Source organism: Sinohyriopsis cumingii, chromosome 8 (genome assembly GCF_028554795.1).
Source record: "Sinohyriopsis cumingii isolate HCF-2022 chromosome 8, ASM2855479v2, whole genome shotgun sequence".
Lineage (NCBI taxonomy): Eukaryota > Metazoa > Mollusca > Bivalvia > Unionida > Unionidae > Sinohyriopsis > Sinohyriopsis cumingii.
Window position 1 is genome coordinate 26610209 of NC_142968.1, and position 24940 is coordinate 26635148.

General features: G+C 36.2%; 1 protein-coding gene across 2 annotated transcripts in view; it reads right to left on the reverse strand.

The window, feature by feature from the left end:
* Positions 1 to 23334: 23334 nt before the first annotated feature.
* The window catches only part of LOC149793179 (uncharacterized), an 83117-nt gene continuing 81511 nt past the window's right edge, over positions 23335 to 24940 (reverse strand). For both annotated transcript variants that reach the window (XM_089967106.1, XM_089967105.1), the window contains exon 13: positions 23335 to 23775. The gene's annotated coding sequence lies outside the window, so the exon portion shown is untranslated. The remainder of the gene's footprint in view (positions 23776 to 24940) is intronic.

A 24940-nucleotide genomic window follows, 5' to 3' on the forward strand; every position in this document is an offset into this window, starting at 1 on the left:
ATATCAGTTATTGAAACATGTCATAATTTTAATAGGAGCTTAATTCTTGCCATAATTTGTACACATACGTATTTAATGTACACGGAACCTTCCCCTGGGAGTAATGAAGCGTACGTCGCCGCTTGGTTTGTGAAATTTGGAGAAGTATTCCAATGCAAAATTCTGGAGATAGAATCTATACAATCATCACAAGGCATTCAACCAATTGCTTGGATTTCACAGTATGCGTTTAGCGCCATCTTTTGAATAAAGTAAGTTTAATCTGGCGATCGTTTCATTCAATAAACAAACGTGCACTCGAATGTCCATAAAAGAGTAGGCATACAACCATAATTTCTAGCAAAGATTAAAAACCTATATTTGTTATGGAGAGGATTGTAGTATTATTTTGAATATTTGTATTACCGGTGATTTGGCAAAATAGTTCTTAACCGAAATTTCTAATGTGAGGGAAAGAAACAGGAAGATATCAACTCTTGGAATGACAATTATTATCATTATTCTGTACACAGAATTGAAATATCTTTCAACAGTGTAAGTTTTGTTGAAATCAAGTAAAATATTTCAAAGACTGTATAGAATTTGTCATGGTAACTTCGAGCTATGCTCTAGATTGACTTAGACACAGACAATTACAAATATACTCTCTGCCTAACCTGCATGCATATGACCGAGCAAGATCAGATTGTTCTGAATTTCAGAGATAGGAATTACCTTTACTGAAAGCCAGAAGTTAGGATGTCGGGCCAAAACATGTAATCTGTATATTGATATTCAAAGTTTCAGCCATTCTATCTTTCGTAGAAAGTGATAGCTTAAAAAATAAATAAATTGTTACAAAAGCTACCTCTGCAACAAAAATAACGCGAAATTCTCCAACCACAAAAACTCAATTAAACCGTCAGTAAAGTTTGCAGAGATTCTACAAAAAGAACGTAAGCCAGAGTAAACTGATATAGGACGAACGTGTACAGAATGATACCGGATAATGAAACTGACAACCCATGATGATTTTGAAGAAAACGTAAGCAATAAATGACTTTCTGAATGCGGTCTTATCAAACTATCCGTAAGAGGCACGCATATCACCCGGACGCAAATCATGCGACAATATTTACCAAGGCGATTCTTTCTTAACTCTTGATATTAGTTGCTATTCTTATTTTGATTATTATTATTATTATTATTATTATTATTATTCAGCATCCACTGCAACATTATAGTGACATATTGTAATGACTACATCCACGTAAAACTCGATCACGATATCATATCTTTAATATATTGTTACGCGTTTAGGCTCTAATAAACAGAAACAAACAAAAAGTGAACACAACAAGCTTTGTAAAATTTAACAAATAATTTATTTCCCTGTAAAAACAATGTAAAAAAGAAAAAGTAGAACTTACGGTTTTAAGAATCAAATTTAAAATAATCTAAGAATAATCCAAGAATTAAAAATTATTTTTCCTAGTAATATAATGTTCTAATGAATCTGAATTTGAGTCCCTACGAAAATATAAAATTTAAGGCGATGCCGAATGCTATAGTCTTTATAGTACGGATCTGTCTACAGTTCTTAGTGAACCACAGAAGATAATATTCCAGTCTTGAATTCGGAATCAAATTTCAATAAATGTAATTGTTCAAGAATTCCGTATGAGCACTCAAATATTTCAAGGGAAAGGAATTAATAATTCCATAAAACAAAAATATCAACTCAACTGGTCACAACAAGCACCTTTCAGTGTCGACGATAAAACGCCCAACTGACTAATTTCTCTATAGGACAAGGTTATATACAGTCTAAATAAGATGCAAAATAGATACCTGTATGAGGGTCACGTGATCACTTTCCAGAACAAGATAGAAGTTATCTACATGTCTAACGTCACGTATTCCGTTAAGCCTCTATCTCACTCTATGTATCCAAGAATAAAAATAAATTAAAAAAAAGAAGTTGTTTACTCAACTGTTACTAATTTTGAATCAAGGTCAGGAACTAGGTCAGCTTTTAGATACAAAGTTCGGTGTTTACGACAAAACAATCAGGTCAAACTAATTTCTGGAAAGTATCAAATTCCAGTAAACCAAATTACATTACTTGACATGTAATGAAATAAAAAATACTTACAAACAATTAAATTAAATCAAATATAAATTAAATCAAATATACGTCACAATATTTTGTCTCGTTTGGTGCTCCGTAATGTTGATTTTTGCAATGTATGGATTCTGCCCTTTGTCGTTAGCTTGCTGCTCTGAACGTTATACATAAAATTATCAAGATACTCCAGCCTGTGGTTATTCTTATAAAGGTTTGAAACCCTGACTACAACACAAAATAGATATATAATTTACTCATTTTAAGAAAGTTTTCAATTTTATTTTTCCACTGCTTAAATCTTGTTAGTTAACTCACCTTGTCATTTGTACGTATTATAATTAATTATATTTATCGTCTTTTATTTGTAATGTTTCTTTTGTTGATTTGAATTGTTTCTTCCCCTGAGGAAAAGATTTATTTGGGAAATTATTGCATAGTTTATTATGTGCTATTACCATAATGTTTTTTGTCCAAGCTGTTAAGATTCTATGGCCTTGAACTAAGTGACAGAAAAGGCGAAAACAGAAAATTAAAAAAAAATCAGCTAATAGTTTATTTGCATAGAATGCAAAGCATCAAATTGAAATGGTGTATGAAATCCTAAATAGTCCCGAAAGTTCTAGGTGTAAAAGACACGAATGCTTCAAATAAGATCCAGTGGCGTTCCGAATGGATTTCAAACTATTCTTTGATGTGCCGATCGTCGGAAATAGGTTGATGTGCTAACAGTCTAGATGTATTATAATAATATAACATAAAATGTCTTTAGATGAATTCACAGTAATTCCAAAATAATTAGTAAGTCATAAAGCTTATGTGCACCTTGTGATTCCAATGAATAATTGAAATAAATAAACCCCTTTTAGTAATAACTGAACACAGCTGAAAATATAAATATATAAAAGGACGTAATCTCAGAACCAGGATGAGAGTCAAAACTTCATTTCCTTATCTGACTTGTACCTAAGCCCAAGTCCTTTAACAACCAGCCTATCAGAAGTCAAGTGATCTGTTTTTTCTAGAGGAAAACTGCTGACCTAAACTCAAACTGCATCAATTTCGTCAACAAGGTCAAAAAGCCACAATAGCACCTTACCTCATAGTAAAATCCCAAAATTAATCAAATTAACTATTTAATATGATTTTACTACAGGACACTTACATTCTAAAATAATAAACATTAACACACATAATATAGATACACTTAACACATCATCTCATAAAGGAAGTGAAATACTTAAATAATAGACTTTCGTTTGCATACTAGTCTAACATGCATGTAATTAGCATTGAATATGAGTATGTCTCATGATTGATACAATATATATGCAAAATAAAGCATAATAGTACTTCTATGCGCGTAAAATATACATTTCAAATGACTAACTAAAACTTGAAGCTGAATGAACTGGTGCACCCGTAAGTACAGCTATTACTTTAATAAAAGCCACCTGAACATTCAGAAAAATGAAACTTGGTTTTCTTACTCAACAAATTGGTCAATTGTTAGAAATTCTAGAAAAAGTACAGCAAAATTTCCTTTACTATCCAACCACAACCAAAAATCACATCAGTTGGATTTTTACTGGTAGGGACAGGGAATTAAGACCTTGACCTTAAATATGTTAGGTTCAATTTGACCGTTTCCAACAGTATGTCTAACAAAGGTAACACAAGCACGGCAAAACTCATTTTTACAAATATTAATTGTCAACTTTGCATCACTGAGTCGGTCAAGGAATTTACGATTAGTTTCCAAGTAATTTTTCAGGTGTCGTTGAAGATGTAAGCGTCACAAATATCTACATCTACACTTTTGAAAGTTGACGGCTATTGTTTCATGCAAACGGTATCACGTTACATTGATAAAGTACGTCAGTAGTTATGAATGAAGAGATTTGCTTTGTTCTTTCCGTTAGTAGAATCCCTTCAGAGGCCAAACCTCCTAACATATTCTGCACTGAAACTTTTGCCAATGCAGCATTCGATTCTTGGCAATGAAAAGAATATATTTTAGTGACAATCCTAAATTTTATATAATCAGTATGCATACTGACAGTATTATATGGGTTCTGCTAAAAGATACATGGTTAACTCCAATTTAGCTCTGTGAAATCGTTCTGCAGCAAATATTGAATTTCCTTTTTCAAACATGTCTGTCTGAGAGGATTCACCCTGCAAGACGTTTCTTATAGCAGCAGCTACAAATTATTCTGGTCCAGATTGTTCAATATTTCCGAATTCCAAAGATTAGTTACACCAAAATCAGTAACGTCCGATTTCACGCCATCGTTTCAATCGTCCCTGTGTGAACATGTACGAATACATTGACTGAATGATTAACAGGGCTATCTCTATGAACATATTCCTTTAACATATTTATATGGCAAAGTTGTTTCTGTTTCGCCTCCCAGGAGTGTTAATGATGTAATCTAAGTTACTTACAGTTTTATCTCATTGAGAACCATAATACGCAGCTCGAAGTGGATTTTGAATTTAAGTCTCAATAATACTCAACAATAAAATCAGACTGGGATTTGTTTCACCCAACAAAAGAATTGCTTTCAAACATTAATGGGACCTTGCCCTCTTAGAAATAAGAGCATTTTGCAATAGCTTTGTCTTTCTTCTGTTGCTTATTTGTCAACCTAAAACGTTGAGCCAAGGAGTGGTGATCAGTAGTATAGGCAAGATTTCTAAAAGTTTGACCTTCTTCTCATCTAAGTGTGTCTTGTCACTAGGGGTGCAATTCGTGAACTCTTGGAACCATATGATATGTCTGAGGTTATCATTACCTTTATCAACCTTATTTGCTGAGCACCATCAAACAGTTGTTATTTTTCACATGCAAACTCAACATCGCTTTGCCAGTTTCTTCTCAACAATTCCCAAGTCTCTATCAATGTACATCAGGTATCTGATCATATCCATTCAAGGCCCATTCATTGGGGTGTTTGGGGTTTCAATGAGAGGTAGTAACATGTCGTGCCTTCCCAAGGGTAGTACATCCACATTGGTCATTTCCTGATTCCCAACTCTCACTTGTGGCTCCTAGTAGCTGTTTGCATGCAACAGCGACCACACCCGGGGAAACCATGTGAGGGTAGTCGGTAGGTCTCGAGCCTTCCGGTGATTTTAGGGACTTGCTCAACCCAGCATACGAAGACTGCTCCGGCTGACTGGGCGAATGAGATCGATCAGAAGATCCAATGGCCGGGAAGGTGGTTCAGCAATGCGTTGTATAGTGCACAGGGCACGTCGAAGCACAAAAGAAGTCCTGGTCATCCACTGTAGCCAAAGAAGTTGCCAGCCGTAAAGAGTTATTGTGCCGTTGGAATCCGACTTCTGCGGCCGAGAGTGTGAGGTTGCTCCAGCGCAGCAGCTTCTTCACCATAATCTGCTTCACGCGCAGGTTTTTCTTGTGCAACGCTCTTCATTACAAACCCCTGCGTCCTCATTCTTTCTGCTCTGCACATCTTCCAAGTCCAACGGCGATGGGGGAGGGACGAAGCGACAAGTAGAGGTTACTACTGGCAGTCGTAGTTCCAAACCTACACGGAGGCGGTCTGTGGACAAGTGGCCATTTTTCTTTGAGCCAGGAGAGCAAAGAAGTCATACAGCATCCCAGGCGACTGAGCAGCCCTGTTTAGGTCAGCACTGCTCACCCTAGTAATGGAAGGGACTAGAAAAGGTGTCTAAAAATTTCCTCTACCATAAACTAACTGGCCGGCTAGCCGCTGTTGGCAGTTAACCCTTAATGCGGTCGACACAATAAGCATAAACAAACCAAACTTATTCTCGGTACATGGAACATACGCACACTCATAGACAAAGAAGATACACCCAGGCCTCAGAGAAGAACAGCCCTTATAGCCAGAGAACTAGGCCGATCCAAAATTGACATTGCCGCTGTCAGCGAGACAGTCAAACCGATGTAGTATATGTCTGCGAACCCGAGGGTGGCTACACCTTCTTCTGGAAGGGGAAAACAGCAGATGAACACAGAATCTACAAAGTCAGTTTTTCATTCGTACTGCACCTTTGCGTCAATTCTCAGCGGTTCCTACGCATGTAAACGAACGCTTGATTCAGCTCCGCGTCCCCCTCTCTAAATCACGGTATATCACCATCATCAGTTCGTATGTCCCCACGTTGACCAGCAGCAAATAAGACAAGGAGGCAATAAAGTATTGAGACAGCATGGAATTGGAAAAATGAACACGAATGGACTGCTTCTACTGTCGATGTGTGCAGAAAATAATCTGACTATCTCGAACACACTCTTCCGTCAGAAGAACAAGTATAAAGCGACATGGATGCATTCCAGATCCAAACATTGGCATCTGATTGACTATATCATCGTTGACAACAGAGATGTCCGATGTACAGATGACAAAAGCCTTGAGGGGAGCAGAGTGCTGGACGGACCACCGATTAGACAGGGCTATCCTTGATCTAAACATTATACCGCCACAGCGCAGAAAGATGAAGCTTACCCGAATAAAGTTCAACACTGCAAGGCTGAACCATCAGCAGGGGAGAGAGCAATATCAAACCTACTGACTGCGCACGGATCTCTGACTGATGTCCCAACCTCAAAGTGGAACCATCTCAAGGACATGTTGAGTGAGTCTGCGAAGGTCATCATAGGACCCAAAAGAAAAGTTCACCAAGACTGGTTTGACGAACATAACGCAGTGATAAGCATCCTCCTTCAACAAAAGCGTGAGGCTTATATAGAATGGCAGAACGATGTTGACTCAGTCTCAAAACGTGATCGCTTCAAACACCTGCAGAGCAAAGCCCAGAGAGAACTCCGCATTATGCCAAATAGCTGGTGGGACCACAAAGCAGATGAAGTCCAGCATTGCGCAGACACGAGCAACTTGAAAGTTGTTCAGGTCTCTGAAAGATGTCTATGGACCGTCCATAGTCTGCAATACCCGCTAATCTCTTCTGACTGGACCAATCTGGTCAAGGACAAAGAGAGCATCACCGAAAGGTGGAAGGAACACTTCTCCAACCTACTGAACATGACGAAGAAGGAACACTTCTCCAACCTACTGAACATGAAGAAGATCTCCAGATCATCGTTACTCGCTTTGCGAATAAGTACACTTTGTAATAAAAGAAAGTCCCATTCTCTCATGTTCACTTCAGAATTTCTACAATTTTCTCATGAGTGAAACAAGTATTGATCTGCTTCATTTGCTTTAAAATGGGATACTAACTTAATATTTCTTAATATCAAAACCTGAACTTGCGTGTAAAGTGTTTGTTGGCTTCACCTGCCATTTCTAATTATTGTGTTTCGATTGCGTTGCCATTAGTCTTTTTGTTTTCGCATTTCTCCTTCTTCTTAATCTCGTCGCATTTACATTTACCTTTATCATTCACCTTTTCGTATTTCAGTTCCCACCGCTTCCCTCTCAAGTTGAAGTTTTTTTTAACTCTAATTCTATCTGGGGTTTCGGGGTGGTGGTGTTTTTTATTTAAAAACTATAATTCTTCTAATTGCCTGTCTGAACCATATACAGTCTTGCTAATCAAACACAAAGCACTTTAACGAAAACTACCCTTTTCCACCAAATAATGAACCAAAAGAATTATCCCTTTTGCTTAGTTAAAGAAGGCTTTGCCTCATACAAATCATAACGTCTGGAAAGCTCAAGCAACTCTTACTTTTGGAGGGTCATTACCCTTCCTGGGTAGTATCTAAACAAAGTTCTCCACTTTAGATGAGACGGTGATAGCTTGTTAGTTTCACTAAATATTTCTCAAACATGTGCAGTTAAAATACCAGGGACAAAGAAAGTTCAAAACCAAAGAGAATTTAAATTTCAAAAGCACTTGAAGTTTCTCTGAGATATTTTAAAGACATTGGTATCCGAGACGAAAGCCCCAGTTTTATTATTATGTTTCGATTATCATAAACCAAGTAAAAGAGAAAACGAATACAAAACAACAAGTTTTGTAAAATTCATAAAATACGTTATTTGCCTAGAATATCAAGTGCAAATTTCAAAATAATGTACAGCATGGTTAATAAAATCCTTAAATAGTCCTCAAAGTTCAAGCAAAAGTACACAATATAGTATCCCAAATGAGTTCAAGTAGTATTCAGTATAAAATCCAATCTATTGTGCTGATGTGCTAGTAGTCTGGAATAGTTTGGAGTCGTAACATTCTTGGTGTATCACAACGATGTATTCCAAAATGTCTTTAAATGAAAGCACTGTAATTTCAAACTGTTTACTTACTCCTAAAGTTTATGAGCACCTTGTACTTTCAATGAATAACTGAAATAAATACCATCAAATAGTAACTGGACACAGTTAACTGATCATTTCCATTACAAAAATATTATAGGAAACATACTTATGTTAATCATTATGTTATATTAAAAAAGTAAGACAATTTCGGAACCATGATGATGGTCAAATATTCTTTTCCAGATCATTCTAACTTATTCATACGGTCAAGTCCTTTATCAGCAAACAAATCCGAAATCAAGTGACCTGAATTTGCTGGGGGAAACCAATTACCTGAACTCAAATCCCATCAAATTCTTGAACAGGATCTCTTCTGCACCTTCCTTGGTCAAAAGGCCTCAGTAACATGTTTGCCAAACTAAACGACCTTATCTTTTAAAATCCCTCAATGGGGAAAATTTCTTATTTAATATACTTTGATCTATCTGAACCTTACAACCTATAGCCATACAATTGACACACATGCTATACATATACATAACAAGGCCAGAGCAACGTTATGCAAAACAATTAACATGTATCTCACCAGGCATAAAATGTTTTCAACATACATACATACATACATACATACATACATATATATATATATATATATATATATATATATATATATATATATATATATATATATATATATACATACATGTTTTTGTCTGTGTTAACAAATGTACATTTATATATATATATATATATATATATATATATATATATATATATATATATATATATATAGCATACATAGTTAACTAATTATATACAAAGTGTCCATTTATCAATGCCCTTATTTGAGGTTTGAGTTCGTAGGTCATTTGTTTTGGATCACGTGTCGTTAAACTAAAGATCTTAAAGAAATTAAAGGACATACGAAATACTCAGTAAAACACAAGTATATGTATTATATCTCTAGCAAAGGATGATTAGTCTTATTTGTCTGCAAATAACTTGCAGGTTATACATAGCATCACAATGTTTCGTTTAAATGAAAGTTTTAAATTTCGATTTGCGTAGCGAATAAAATTGCAATCGACGGTTAAATTAATCAAATTAAACAATAATGCTAACGTCTTAAAGAGAGACTACATTAGAGTCCTTAGAACCTAACAATCCTCATGTGTTCAAATTTTGATGTGCCGTCAACTCAATACAAGTTGTATAGAAAAAACAAAGAAATGTTAGCATGCCTGTTCGTGTGTGTGGCAGGTTTTGGCAAAGGTCCCAGTAGGTACCAGGGACTGAAGATTCGATTATTTAATATTTTAATGTACTGGATCCCTTATTTGGTACCCGGTTGGCTGCTTCTCTCTGTGTGTTATTGGAGAACGGAAGTTAGCTATCACTTCCTCGGCATAACATTAAGTTGATTTATAAGAAAGTACAATGCAAGAGATCTTTTGTGGATTAATTTAATCCCAGCTGAAAATTTACTGAACTATGGAAAACAAACCTCATTTAGCTCTGAGACTACCCAGTGGATGTTACTATGTAGATCAGTTCTCACAGTGTTTACCGCCGTGTGAGATTGAAGTTAACGTTCAAATATACCCTCTGTTGACATGTATTTTGTACTAATATCCATTTGAAGATAGCTCCAGTCAGTTAAGTTCTTACATAAAAAAAAACTTTGTATTAATGATATATGCATAAAAAACAGTTCCAATGGCAGGAAACCTCAGACCCCTTCCCGTACAAAATTATTGTTCTGCTTGTTTCCTAAGGCTCCTAAATGCACGAACAATTTATGCACAACAAGATAATACTGATTAGTACAATTAAAGATTTAATACATGCATTGTAAGAAATATTAGATACATGAGTATATGCGTTCATTCTATCTCTCTATCACTCTCTCCCTTTCTCTCAAACATGCCACTATTCATTGTTAATATAACATCAGTACTTAATCTAAATATTTTAAAATAATTGGCTCTCTCTGTGGGGGCTACTCATGGGTTACAATGTGAATGTAAAAGACTGATTCGCAATCGGTGCTAGGCTGATCCCAGCATTACAGTGTATTCTGAGTTGATCCCGGCTCAAGTAGAAATGGTGCTAGGCTGATACCAGCTCAATATAAAAGACTGATTCCCAATCGGTGCTCGGCTGATCTCAGCATTACAGTGTATTCTGGGCTGATCCTATCTCAAGTAGAATTTTTTGCTAGGCTGCTCCCATCATTAAATTATAATCTGGGCTCATCCTAGCGTCCGTAGACTCTGCTAGGCCGATAACAACTCAAGTAAAATCTGTACTAGGCTGATCCAATCATTTTAGTTATTCTGGACTGATTCCATCTTCAAGGATATCTATACTAGCTGATCTCAGCATTATTGTGTATTCTGGGCTGATCCCAGCTCAAGGATAATTGGTGCTAGGCTGATCCCAGCATTAAAGTATAATCTGGGCTGATCCTAGCTTCCAAAGACTGTGCTAGGCTGACCCCAGCTCAAGTAAAATATGTGCTAGGCTGATCCCAGCAATCGGGTGTATTCTGGGCTAATCACAGCTTAAGCAGACTATGTGCTAGGCTGATCTCAGAATGCTAATGTATTCTGGGCTGATCCCATCTTAACTAAATCTATTCTAGGCTGTTCTCAGCATAAGAGTGTATTGTGGGTTGATCCAAGATTTGTGGAATAGAGCTAGACTGATCCCAGCATGAAGAAAATATTCTTATTTGTTCCTATTTAAAACTGCAAAAAGAAATGTATTTAACCGTCATTACCTTTACGTTATTAGTATACCTTATGAGAATCCGATTAGGGAAAAATATCCTACTGCATGGCAGCCCCATGCACATGAACAACGTAAGGGCACAACCCACAATGTATTCATGAGTGGGTCTGACTGGGGTTGTGGTGGGCCAGCACAAATCCATAAGAAAAGTTTGATGCCGATACTCTAAATCCATGTACCTTTGAGAAGCCAGAGAAATGAAACTCTACATTCATTGTCTGTTCCTTTGCAAAACCAGAGAAGTGACTGATCACATGGTACTCTATATCATCATGCAATGTTACGTAAGAATATTCAATTTGGTTGGCTCTTTGAATTCCGCTGCCAATGCCAACCAATATGAATTGTTCTGCTCATGCCCCTCCCATGTGATCCTTCAACAAGCCCCATGAAGACAGCAAGTAAGAGTCTAATTATAATTTCATGTATAATGCCCTGTCTGCTTCTCAGTTTCGAGGTAAATGTACAACACCCCAATCCAAGTGTTAGCCTAAGCTTTATAATTTAATATTACATGATCTTACCACACCATCAATTCATACCTTAACGATCATTATCAGACAAACCCCATTGCAAAACTGACAGTATGTACCTAAAATAGTTAAAGATCATCAAGTTGTGCATAAACTAAATTTTAATAAATTATCATTTTATGAACAACAAAACATTACTGAATTATACAATAATAGATTTAATATATGTATTGTACGAAATATAGGATACACGAGTATATGCATTTAGTCTCTCTCTCCTTCCTCTCTCACTCACTCACTCTCTCCCTTTCTCTCAAACATGCCACTATTCATTATTCTAGAACATCAAACTCATAACTAAAATAACATCAATACTCAATTAAAATATTTTAAAATATTTGGATGTCTCTGTGGGGGCTACTAATGGGTTAGAATTTGAATGTAAAAGACTGATTCCCAATCGGTGCTAGGCTGATCCCAGCATTACAGTATAATCTGGGATGATCACAGCTCAAGCAGAATTGGTGCTAGGCTGATCCCAGCTCAGTATAAAAGACTGAATCCCAATCTGTGCTAGGCTGATCCCAGCATTACATTGTATTCTGGGCTAATCAAATCTCAAGTATAATTGGTGCTAGGCTGATCCCAGTTCAAGTAAATCTATACTAGGCTGATCCCAGCGTTATTGTGCATTCTGGGCCGATACCAGCTCAAGGATAATTTGTGCTAGGCTGATCTCAGCATTAAAGTATAATCTGGGCTGATCCTAGTTTCCGTAGACTGTGCTAGGCTGACCCCAGCACAAGTACAATTGGTGCTAGGCTGATCCCAGCATTCAAGTGTATTCTGGGCTGATCCCAGCTTAAGTAGACTATGTGCTAGGCTGATACCAGCATGCTATTGTAATCTTGCTGATCCTGTCTGAACTAAAAATTAGCTAGGCTGATCCCAGTATAAGAGTGCATTCTGTGTTGATCCGAGATTCGTGGAATAGAGTTAGGCTGATCCCAGCATGAAGAAAATGTTCTTATTTGTTCCTGTTTAAAACTGCAAAGAGAAATGTATTTAACAGGTATGACGTTTTCGTTATTAGTATAGCTTACGAGTATCCGATTGGGGGAAAATGACAGATTGAATTTGATGTTAACATATATCAAATGAGAGCCCCCAAGAGGATGCCAGTTTGGAATGTGAAAATCCATTTCGAAGGACTGTTGTCCAAAGCACATGATACTAAATGTATGTAGACAACTCTTCATGAACATAAAGAGGTCAATTCGGGTGAACTCTGATGTAGCCCATGTAACATGACGAAGACCAACGTCCTAAAGTCCTAATTAGATGGTCCTCCATGCCAACTGCAGCTGCAGTTGTGGATGCTCCAATATGAAACGAATGAGCAGAACAGTTTTGCTCATCATAGCCCATGCATGCCAGCACGAGCTTCAAGTACGACAGAAAAGATCACCAATACACGGACAGCCTATGCAATTCACAAGTAAAGGAGTACTGACTCAAATGCTGCTCCATACAGGACATGGGACACAATTGCAAGTTCCTAAAGAATGAAATATTGACACCAGCAGTAACCTGAAGATCGCAAGGTCAGTATTTGTCTGTTGAAAATGTCACATCGCAAGTCATGTACACGTTGTGTAAAATTTTCATCAACTTTGAAGCCGGGGGAACACAGCTAAAGTTTGGTCTGCTTGGGGCACCAAGTACCGGAACTTGTCATTCTGATATCGAAAAAGAGCATCAGCTATAAGGTTATCCCTACCAGGTATATGGCGAGCCTGAATAATGAATTGTCCTTTCGCAGCACCCCATATTAGTCGTCGAACAAATTTCATTATAATAGGTATATTGGATAAACCTTTGTTAATGACTTCAACAGTTGCAAAACTGTCACAGTTCAACAGAATTCTTTTTTTGGTCCACTGATTTCCACATTTTCAAGTCTGCTCTGCATCCTGCATTCAAATGTACGTGATGTTGTAAATCTGCGACAAATGCTACCAAAGAAATCAAATATGACACAAAAGCTTGACCAGGGTAGATCACTCTGTAAGCAAAATTCAAGTGTTCCAGGAAACTTGGAAGCTCCCGTTTTGTACTCGATTTCCTATGAATAAAGGACTGCACTGACCTAGTATTATTGTATACAGATAACACCACCAGTCCTGCACATGTTTTGCCAAAATGGCACACAATATCAATATCCAAAAATGCTTGTATTCCATGCCACTGAACGACAGTTGAAGAATGAGGTAAGGAAAGACTGGTCACAAATGACAACCCAGTAGTTGTACATAGTGAAGCAATGCAGGAACAGGGCACTGATCTTGTACTTTTTGGAGCACGTCACTTAATCAAAATGGGTACCCTTAGAGTGTTTGAAATGTGTAAACGCGACAACTAAACCAAGGTCACTGATCAGAACCTGAAAGAACTGAAGTTTAGGTTTCTGAAACCAGGTTGTCTGTCATTTCCCTTAACCGCAAGAATGCATGAAGTGCAAGGAGAAACATGGACTTTAACAGAGCCACAGGAAGGCAATGAGTGAATCTAGCCAGGATTAGAACGAGTTTTTGTGGAATACATTTGTTAATGGTAAATTGCGGCAAATGTCTATGAAGTGTTTGCAGAAGTTTTTGAATAAGAAATTAAATGATTGGATCAGGGATATTGATCAGTTCCTGTACATAACCAATAGCCGAAACATAGGTAGATATTGTAGATACCGCATTGGTATTTTTCAAAAAGATATGAAATGAAAAGTGCCAAACTGGTACTTGAAAAAAGGATACTGCTGTGAATTTCTTAAAATGGTTGAAAAATATCGATGTTGTGTTTCCAACTGCGCCTGTAAGCATCGATGGGACATGGAATAGCACTTTTTTACTAAAATTGACAGTTATATTACTCCCAGTCATTAATGTTCGTAGTTCCGGGGCCTTTCTCTGGGATTTCCTCTGCATAAGGTTAGATCTGAAGGAAAATGTGCAGCTTCTTGAATTTTTTGGCGAAGATACTGATGCACTGTCTCTTCGAACGGCAAGGATTCCGCCTCTTATATTACGACCGTCACTGAAGGGATGGAAGTTTTCTTGTCAAGTTATTGTCAATGACGGTGACATCCGGTGGCAATGATTCTGCATGACCTAAAGAATAGCGTGTCGGATTGGCCCGTGCTTCCCTCGTGCCAATATTCCTAGCGTCAATCAAGTAGCGAAACACTTTCAAATAACGTAGCCAGACTATTTTGCAACGCCACCACCGTCCTAGACAATTGTGTCACTGTCGTAACATTACTATGTGTTGAAGGCATTTCCGATTGCGCATGGGCGAAATGCCCATTCCGAGAACTGGTTGATTATCATTATCGCTGCTGCTGTGTTTATTGCCGAGACTCTAAATCCTTTGTCTGTACCTTTGAAAAGCCAGAGAAGTGAAACTCTACATTCATTGTCTGTACCTTTGAAAAGTCAGAGAAGTGATTGATGACATGTTATTCAATATCATCATGCAATGTTATGCAAGATTATCTAATCTGGTTGGCTCTTTGATTTTCGCTGCCAATGCCAACCAGTAGGTATTGTTCTGCTCATGCCCCTCCCCATGTGATCCTTCAACAAGCCCCATGAAGACAGCAAGTCAGAGGCTAATAATAGTTTCATGTATAATTCCCTGTCTGCCTCTCATTTTCAAGGTGCATGTACAACACCCCTAAGTGTTAGCCGCTGCCTAAGCCTTATAATTTAACATTACATGATCTTACCACACCATCAATTCATACCTTAATGATCATTATCAGACAAACCCTAATGCAAAACTGGCAATATGTACTTAAAAAAAATTCAAGATCATCAAGTTGTGCATGAACTAAAAATTCTTAAATTATCATTATGCATACTTTCTATACACGTCTGCCAAATACAGCCTACCAAGGTCACATATCTTCTAAACAGCTCAAGATCGAGTCGATCTTGGTCGGTGAAATCAACTACATTCTAAAATTTATACCAATGAATTATAGTAAGCATCGATCAAAAATAGCTAAGGAATCCTCTAAAAGTTAATTCCCGTGCTGTCATGGTCTTAGGCGTGGAACTGACACAGTCTCCCATTATTCTGCTAAATGGTTCGTCAAGTACAGGAGTAAATTGCAGATGAGCCTTAGGTATCTTCTGATTTGGTTCTCCTACCATTTAATAAGCATGAAAATATCTATAGAACTTACAAAACATGGGCTTTATTCTTCGGCCAATAAAAAATAATTCCCTATCTTGTGATAAGTCTTATTGACTCTAACCGACCAGCCAAAGGAGTTGCATGGGCTATACTAAGAAGTGTTTGTCTATACGACCTAAGAACAACAATTTGATAGTTAACTGACCACTCATTACCAGCGGGTACCTCAAGTGATCTCCATTTTCTCGTAAGGATCAGCATTTTGAACAAAATAACAACAGCACTTGTGTGGCTTCAGTTTCGTTAATAGCCAGCTGAAAAAAATAGGATATCTTAGCATATTTTATTTCTGGTCGACAATAAGTGTGTTTTCAGTAGAATACATAGAATAAGTAGTAGAAAGGATAGCTGAGATCAATACCATTAGCAAAATTGACCTCATCAAATGCCTGACGAATACTAAAGGAATAATGTCCTGATCAAAAGTATTCTCAAGAGCTTTCCTTACCATATAGCTAATAATTGCAGAAGCCGGGAATAAGTCAGGGATTCCTTTTTCAATAGGATAGACTTTCTGATCACGGCTTGTTTTCTGATGACAGCTTGTCAGTTACAAGTGGATTAACTCAACCTTAGTTCAGCTGAATAGTAATAAATGAACATTCTCGATGTGCAAAGGACATAACTGTTCTGACTGTCCCAGGTCCTAAGACTAAGTCTAATGACACATTTACACGTTGAACTTTAACAAAACTGCACTCTACTTACTGAATAAGAACACTTTCATTACAAGACGACTTCACAGATAAAGCAAAGTACCTGATAATAAATGATTCTGAGAAGCTCCTTTCTCCCTTAATATCTTAATAGGGACAGGATTGCCAGAATAAACAATAAGTGATATACAACCTTTTGACATGAATGATTCATAATTCTCATAATAACTCAAACTGGGCTTTGTTTGCAACAGTAAATGTACTGCTTACAATCCAACCATGACCGTGAAATCTATGAATTTAAGAGCATTTGAATAGGTTTGCATTTCATTCTTATTTTTCAATCTATAGCAATAAAAAATAATGTGCCCTTTCTTCCGCAGTAGATGCATGTACTAAGAGATAAAGATTTCTGATCAGTCTTATCAGAAATCTAAAAGTTGTTCCAAACTGAGTTTTGGAACTGCTAATGGCTGTAAGTACTATAGATATTGTCATGCTTGTTAAGTTATATCACAAGCACAAATATATACAGATAAAATTTAATTCCCATGGTGTTAGAAATAAGTTCCACTATTGAATGTGTTGACGTGAATGTAGTCTCGAATGTGGTAATGTGCTAATGGCCTGAAATGTGGTGATGTGTTAAGTCTTTCAATGTAACATAGTAATATAATCCAAACTGTCCATGACATGCTTCATTTCAATTTCAAATCAATACTTTAGTCCAAGAAGTGTTAATCAGCACTTTGTAATTCCACTGAATTATTTAAATAAATCCACCCAAAACAAAAAACAGAGCACAACCAGACTGATATTTGGAAGTGCTCGAATGAGACTGAGATGGCATTTTGCAAAAAATGATAATATACATGTAATTTAACAATGGTTTACTAACTTAAAATTTCTGGAAAAATCAAACCCAGAAATTGTATGCAAAGTGGAGGAGTGCGTCCACTTGCCAATTCTAATTCTTTATAGCTAATGTGCATTTCCATCTCTTCCTTTTATTCATTTGCATCTGCATTTAGATCTTTACTCTTTCTATCCCTTTCCTCTTTCTACAACTGCATTTGCCTCCCTCTCTTTCCTCTTTCTGCACCTGCATTTGTCTCTCTTTCTCTTTCTGATGAAGTCTTCATACAGGTGTTTTAATTTTAATTATATTACTATTGTTTCCTGGTAGGATTTAAAATAAAGTCCTCACTGTTAGATGGCATGTTAAAAGCTTATTGTCTTCTCTATAAATTTCTAGAATATGTGAAATTAAAGAATCTGGAAGTAAGAAGATTCTGAAAGAAAGTGAATTTAAATTTAAGAAACAAACTGAAGTTTCCTTACATATTTTAGAGAAATTCATATCTCGGATAAGACTCCAATTTTCTGTTATTACCCTATGGTCTTAAACTAAGTAACAGAACGGAGTGAAAACCAACAAGTTTTGTAAAATTCAGCAAATAATTTATTTCCAAAGAATAAAAAGTGAAAATTTCAAATGAACTTTCAATATTGTGAATACCAAACAGTCCAAAAAAGTTATATCACAAGCACAAATGTATATAGATCAAATTTAATTCCCATGGTGTTAGAAGTAAGTTCCAATATTGAATGTGTTGATGTGAATGTAGTCTCGAATGTGGTAATGTGCTAATGGTCTGAAATGTGGTGATGTGTTAAGTCTTTCAATGTAACATAGTAATATAATCCAAAATGTCAATGACACGCTTCATTGCCATTTCAAATCGATACTTTAGTCCAAGAAGTGTTAATCAGCACTTTGTAATTCCACTGAATTATTCAAATAAATCCACCCAAAACAAAAAACAGAGCACAACCATAAGACTGATTCACTTTGGATGATAAGGTAGAAATGAGTAATTTTGAAGTAAACAACATTTAATATTAAAAGCTAAGACACAATAATAGAGCCTGGAGGTAGGTCAACAATTTTAGGAATTTCCAAGTGGAAAAGTAATGTCCTACACTCAGATACAAATAAACATGTTAACCTCCAATAATAATGATATGAATATTGAATGTATAATCATAGAGAAATATTAGCTATGTATTAATAGTTTATAAAATAAATGTCACTAGTCAGGTAGACAATTAATATGATTTTGGACAACGATCCATTACAAAATACATATACACATAACACATAATCATTGAGAAAAGCCAAAAACAATATAAATTAAATATACATAACAGTATGCATATAAAATAAGTGATCAAAATATAAAATATATTATAATTTAAACCGGGTGGCTGAGTGGTCTAAGACACTTGACTTTACAGACCATTCGCACGTATCAAATCAGTCCACACGAGTTTGAGTCACAGCTCAAGCAATATTGGTATGTGCAAAAGCATGCTAGTAGCTTCCTGTAAGCCAATGGTTTTGTATGGGGTCTTCCCATGTTGTTACTCCAACAGATATACTTGCCTCCATGAAAAAGCATGTCATATACTGAAATTTTTTGTAATACCAAACAAAACAGTACTGATCATTTGTCTGTTTTGAAAACCCATACAATGCTTATTATGTCATAATGAGAGATCTTTTCACCCTGCTTTCACTGTAGTGCACTGTGCACTGCCTTAAATCAGTTGTGTGGTGTTGTAATATATAATGAAAGGAGTGAATGGTAGTTTGTCTTAGTTAATATTAAGTTATTTGCTTTGTAGTTATTAGTGTTCACACAATTGTGGTTCTGCCACGTTTTTCTGACTGCACCGCAGCCTGCTAGTTGTTCCTGGGGAAGGGGATGGTGCCACCTCCCCCAGGCTTTTATGGATTCAAGGAACCCTGATAGTTTGGCCTCAATCTGTGGGTCCATAAAGGTCCCTACAGTTGAATGGTTGGCTGTCATTAGTGGGAAGGAGAGCTCGGGAACGGTCCTGCTTGCTTTACATCGCTGGTTTCTTGTCGCATTTGCCTGTTTTTTTGTTTGTTTTTTTTGTTTTTTTTTTTTCTTCAAAATGTTCTAAAAGGAGGGGGGATGTTCTATGCTGTTTATAGAGGTTCTTAGTAGATATCATGTATGAAGAGAGATTTTCAAGGTTATTATGGGATTACTAGTCGAGGTGTTTAGGGTGTGTTTCCTACTTTATGTTATTTATAAGTTTTTAGATATTACCTCTTTAAGTTATTTATTAATTGATGTTTTTAGAGATTGAATGTTATTTATACTTTATTTAGCAAGAGACCGGAGTCCTAGCTGATTACACGGTTCGTTAAAGACATCTAGGACAGGAATCCTAGCTGATTACTCGGTTCGTTAAGGACATCTAGGACATCTGATTTTGCGGTTTCCTTAGTTTTTTATAGGTGCTTCGTAAGTGAATTATTTATTAATACTTTTATAAAATTGAATGATATGTTATGGTTTTTTATGTGGTGGCTTCTAAATTTATTTAGCTAGTAACTGGGTCTTTTGGTTTTGTGGGGATAGTAATTATATTTTGTTCCTAAGTCCTGCTGAGTCTATGAATTGATTTATATTTTTATATGCTGATTGTTTATTTTTATTAGAGTCCATAAGTAACTCTGGGTATGTGTGTGGTGATCCAATCTCTTTTTGGTTTTTGATAAATATTTTCCGAACGGGTTGATATTTTGGGCATATATTGAATACATGGTGTAGATCTTCGGTGGTATGGCAGTTAAAGCAGTTAATGGTTGCTGGTTTGGGTCCTATAAACCTTCCAAAACTGCTTGCTAGTTTAGTTTTTCCAGTTATTATCCTGTTTATGGTTTTCTGTTCTAAATAGGTACCCTTAGGTAGCTGTATGTTCCTATAATGGAGACAATAATCGCAAATAGGTTAAAACACCACCTAGAAACCAATAACCTACTCTCCATAAATCAATGTGGCTTTCAGAACAAATGGTCCACCACTGACCAACTTCTCAGATTGGAAACAGACATCAAACTCGCTTTTAACGCACATAGGAAAACCGATCGCAACCTCATAGCGGTTTTTTTAGACCTAGAAAAAGCATTCGACCTAGTATGGACCAATGGAATAATGGTCAAATTAAACCAATTTGGAATAACTGGACGCTTGTTCAACTGGATTGGCGATTTCCTCACAGGCCCCGAAAATTATCACAAGAATTATGCAACACCCATTCGGAAGAATTTTCACTTGAAAATGGAACACCGCAAGGCAGTGTAATAAGTCCGTTACTATTTAACCTAATGGTAAATGACTTTGACCTCAATGTGGCCTTCACAAAAATAAACTTGTCACAATTTGCAGATGATAGTGGCATATGGAGGAATGGAAATCCTGCCAATAACACAGTAGTTAAAGAAATCCAGCAGAGCCTAGACAACATAGGGAGATGGGCGGACAAATGGGGTTTCAAAATATCTTATGAAAAAACTGTGGCAATCATATTCACCCCCAAACGAAATAACAACCTAGTCTATCCAAACTTCTATATACAAAATCAATTAATCAAATACATAACAGTAGTACAATTCCTAGGAATGTTCTTTGACAACCACCTCACATGGAAACAGCACATTGAACAACTCACCCAGAATTGTAACAAAGATCTCAATTTACTCAGGAACATCACAGGGACTGACTGGGGATCCAACCACGAAACCCTCCTCAAGATATATAAAAGCCTAATTAGATCAAAACTGGATTACGGTTGCCAAGCATATAACTCGGCTAAGCAGCCTGTACTACAAAAACTTGACGCTATCCAGAGAAAAGCCTTGCTATTATGCACAGGAACACTCCCCTCAACATCATTAGAAGAACTACAAACACTAACAGGAGAACTACCCTTAAAATTACGTAGGCAAGAACTGCTCCTCCGATACTCCATTCGATTAGATGACACTACAATAGTGACAAGTTCATAATGAGATTTACATTTTTACATTTTTCAGCATACCATGCAAATCAAATTAAACTTGCAACCTGACAACTTTTTCCATCTATACTTCTGTGCATCTTGGTTCAGAACAATCTGCACTCTGTCCTCAGACACTAATTAGCAGTTGTGGTAACAAAGAATTAAAGACAAAACAATCACTATCACTGGCTGCATTTAGCAAGTGATCACTTAAGACAGTACATTTATATAGTAACAACAAGCCATGCATGTATGAATTGAGTTAGGTTCAAAATTATTTGGCACAAGTAAAATCTGAATGCAAATTTTCTAACAATGGGACCTTGACACCAAGGTAAAGAGGCACAAAAGCATGTCATATAATGGATTAACCTAGTTTCATTACTGAAACTAATTATAATGAAAAATTTTACCCTAAACATTAACCACCTATTGATGACATCAATGCCAGAAAAATGAAACTACATTTTGCTTGCCATTAATAACTATTCAAAAATATGGTCAAATAATGACTGAGTTAATAATTATTGTCAAGAAAGACTATAAGCTTTGCACACACTATGGTGGCAGTACCATGCTTCCATCAAATTGGGGCAATCAAGTGTGTCACACAATGAATTGTCTTAAAGTTTCAAAATTATTCTTCCCAAGTATGCAGAAAGTTAGAAATATCATTGAATTTAGAACTTAAAGCAAAATCTGAATGGAAATTTTACATGACTAGGACTTTGATCCAAGGTAAGAGAGGCAAGTGAGCATGTTGTACAACAAACTGCTTTTGTTTCATAATGATTCAAGCCAAGATTTTTTTATTTTACAATAAACTGTATACTTAAAGCATCTGTATTACCAACATATGAACTAATGAAAATTTAAATTTTAAAAAATGAAATCTAAGTTAACTTCATAAATCAAATGAAATTTTAATGCCATGTATGACAATGATTTCAAAAGCCCATTTATATGGGCTAAAGAAAAAATATATATGTAGGTTGAAAACCAGCAGCAGAAGATGGTTTGGCAAAAATTAAGTTTTAGTAGAGAACAGTGTAATATAGAACATTTGTGTGTGATTTGTTGTACATGAATGAAAAAACTGTTTACAGATATGCTATGAAAAAATCATTTTTAACATTGTCAGCAGTATATAAAAAATTACATGTTTTTGAACAAATTTCTTAAAAATGATACAGTAAAAACTGAATTGAAAGACAACTTATTTGCAAGACTATCATGAATGACTGGGGATTTTATGCATGGAACAACAGTGTTATATAATATATACTGAATTCTGCTGAGTGACAACTCATCTTAGAAGACCACATTGAGCGGGCAGAAAGAGTGCAGGTCTCTCAAAATGAGTTTCACTTTGTTGAATTAAGCTATATAACACAGCAACAACTAACTGATCTACCTTTACAACAGTCTGAGCATATCAATCATATTAAAACAGAAACTCAGACTACCAAGCACAAACACAAATCAGTTAAAGAAAGGAATTTTACTATAATCAAAATTATAACGTACAATCAAATCAAGCTTTATATATTTTTCTTAAAAAGTTTAAAATGTACATGAACTAATTGATGTAGTCAAACAAATACCATCACCTCGCTCACAAATGTTTTAAAACTACATCTAAGTTGTATTGGGTTATGGAAATTTTAAATGGCAATGACCATAGAGTAATGGTCACATTCTCTCATGCATTAAGGCATATTACAAACTGTTCATTTGTAGACAAGTACTGTATTCTCAAAGTGGGCAAAATATAAACATTATAGTACAATATTCACGTTTGTAGGTGTAGGTATTTCTTAATGTCATTTATCAAAGTCATTTTACTTATTAGAGATCTACATAAGTCATTATGCCTACTCCACTTTAAATCATTTTCAGCTATCTCACTTAAAGTTTTTCTTCTTTAACGTTTCAGTGAGTTGAATGTTAATTGCCACCACAAATGTAGGCATTTTTCCTTTCTTCATAAACAGATAGCAAATGACACAGATTACAGGCAGGGTTCAGCATTCCAGACATCAGTTAATGCATATTTGTTATTAGAATAACATGAACATACATTTATCAAATCAGTGAATAATGACTGCTAAGTGACAAGCCTTGCTGCAAAAAAACAAAAGCATTCATGGGTGTGTTTTGGTTCTCCTAATTTATTCTTTAGCAGTTCTTAATCAGTGACTGAAAATGACATTTTGATAATTTTAATAGCTGCTTAATACCAAAGTCAGAAACAGAAACTCAAATGTATATATGTACACAAACATAGAAAATAAGGAGATTCCTCATATGCAACATATCCTGTCCTCATTCTTGGCTAATTGTTCAATTATTCATCATCGTCTCTCTTCTCCTGAATGTACTGTCTTCTTGTAGAGGGTCTTCTGTAAAAGAGTATGGACAAAAGGAATGAATGACTGTGCTTTAAATGGACATCAAATTTTGCTAAGTAATACACAAAATAATTGGAAAAGTACAATTATGGTGTCATTGTGATGGAGCAGCAGAGGGGGCGAATCGGACATTTTGTCCAATCGTTATTTTGCTTAATTATTACTTTCTGCACTTAACGATCTAGTGTCGTCAGCGCCTGGTAAAAAAAAAAACGACGACGTCATTGGGGGATCGTCGCGTCGTCATTTGGTTTAATTAACACCTTCTGCGCGTCGATCCCCAGCGTCGTCAGCGTCCGGTAAGCACATCGACGACCGCGTCGATGTCATCGCCCCCTCTGCTGCTAAGAAGTTATTTACAATGAAAATTATTTACAACTAACCGAATATTTGGTCAAGTCCGATACGATATCGTGTCCGAGGATCATGTAAATTTATCGTTACGAATCCATGTGGGGTCGACTGAGCATGACTAAAAAAGTTTCGAAAAACATTAAAGTCCATGTCACCGCCGCACCATGTCTGCCAAATATTTCGTAGCGTGTGTGTATCAACGCCGTTGAACACAGCAAGAATATTACAGTTGTCTCTAATTACTTTTGGAATCTGAGTGTATCGTTGAGTGACATATATCACGTCAGTGTTTTTATGCCTGCCTCTGGAAAATATCCTAGCTGGGTTTTTTTGATTGTCTAACATAACATCATCGTACACGACTAGATTGTTAACGTCGCCATCAATATCATCGATACCTGGTGCATCATTGATATCTGTAATAAACTCAATAACATTTTTTTTAGCGATCGCTGATGCATTCTCGTTGAAATCTTTCAACACCTCGTAGCATCGTTGATCATCTACGCTAGGAGCAACCAAATACAACTTATCCCACTTCATCCATCTCATTATTAAATTGAGTAACAATTGCGTCTTGCCGGATCCAGATGGTCCGATGATAATCATCCGGATCGAGTTTGGTAACGCTGCAACATGCTTAACTGGTTCTCTTGTTTTAGTCGCCGAAAAATCAATTATATTCATATCTCTATACATAAATTATGGATCTATATTGTGTGAAGTGTAGAGTACGTACTGGCACAAATGATATGACAACCGCTACAACAAGAAATAACAGATCGGCCCTTACTGGCAAGTG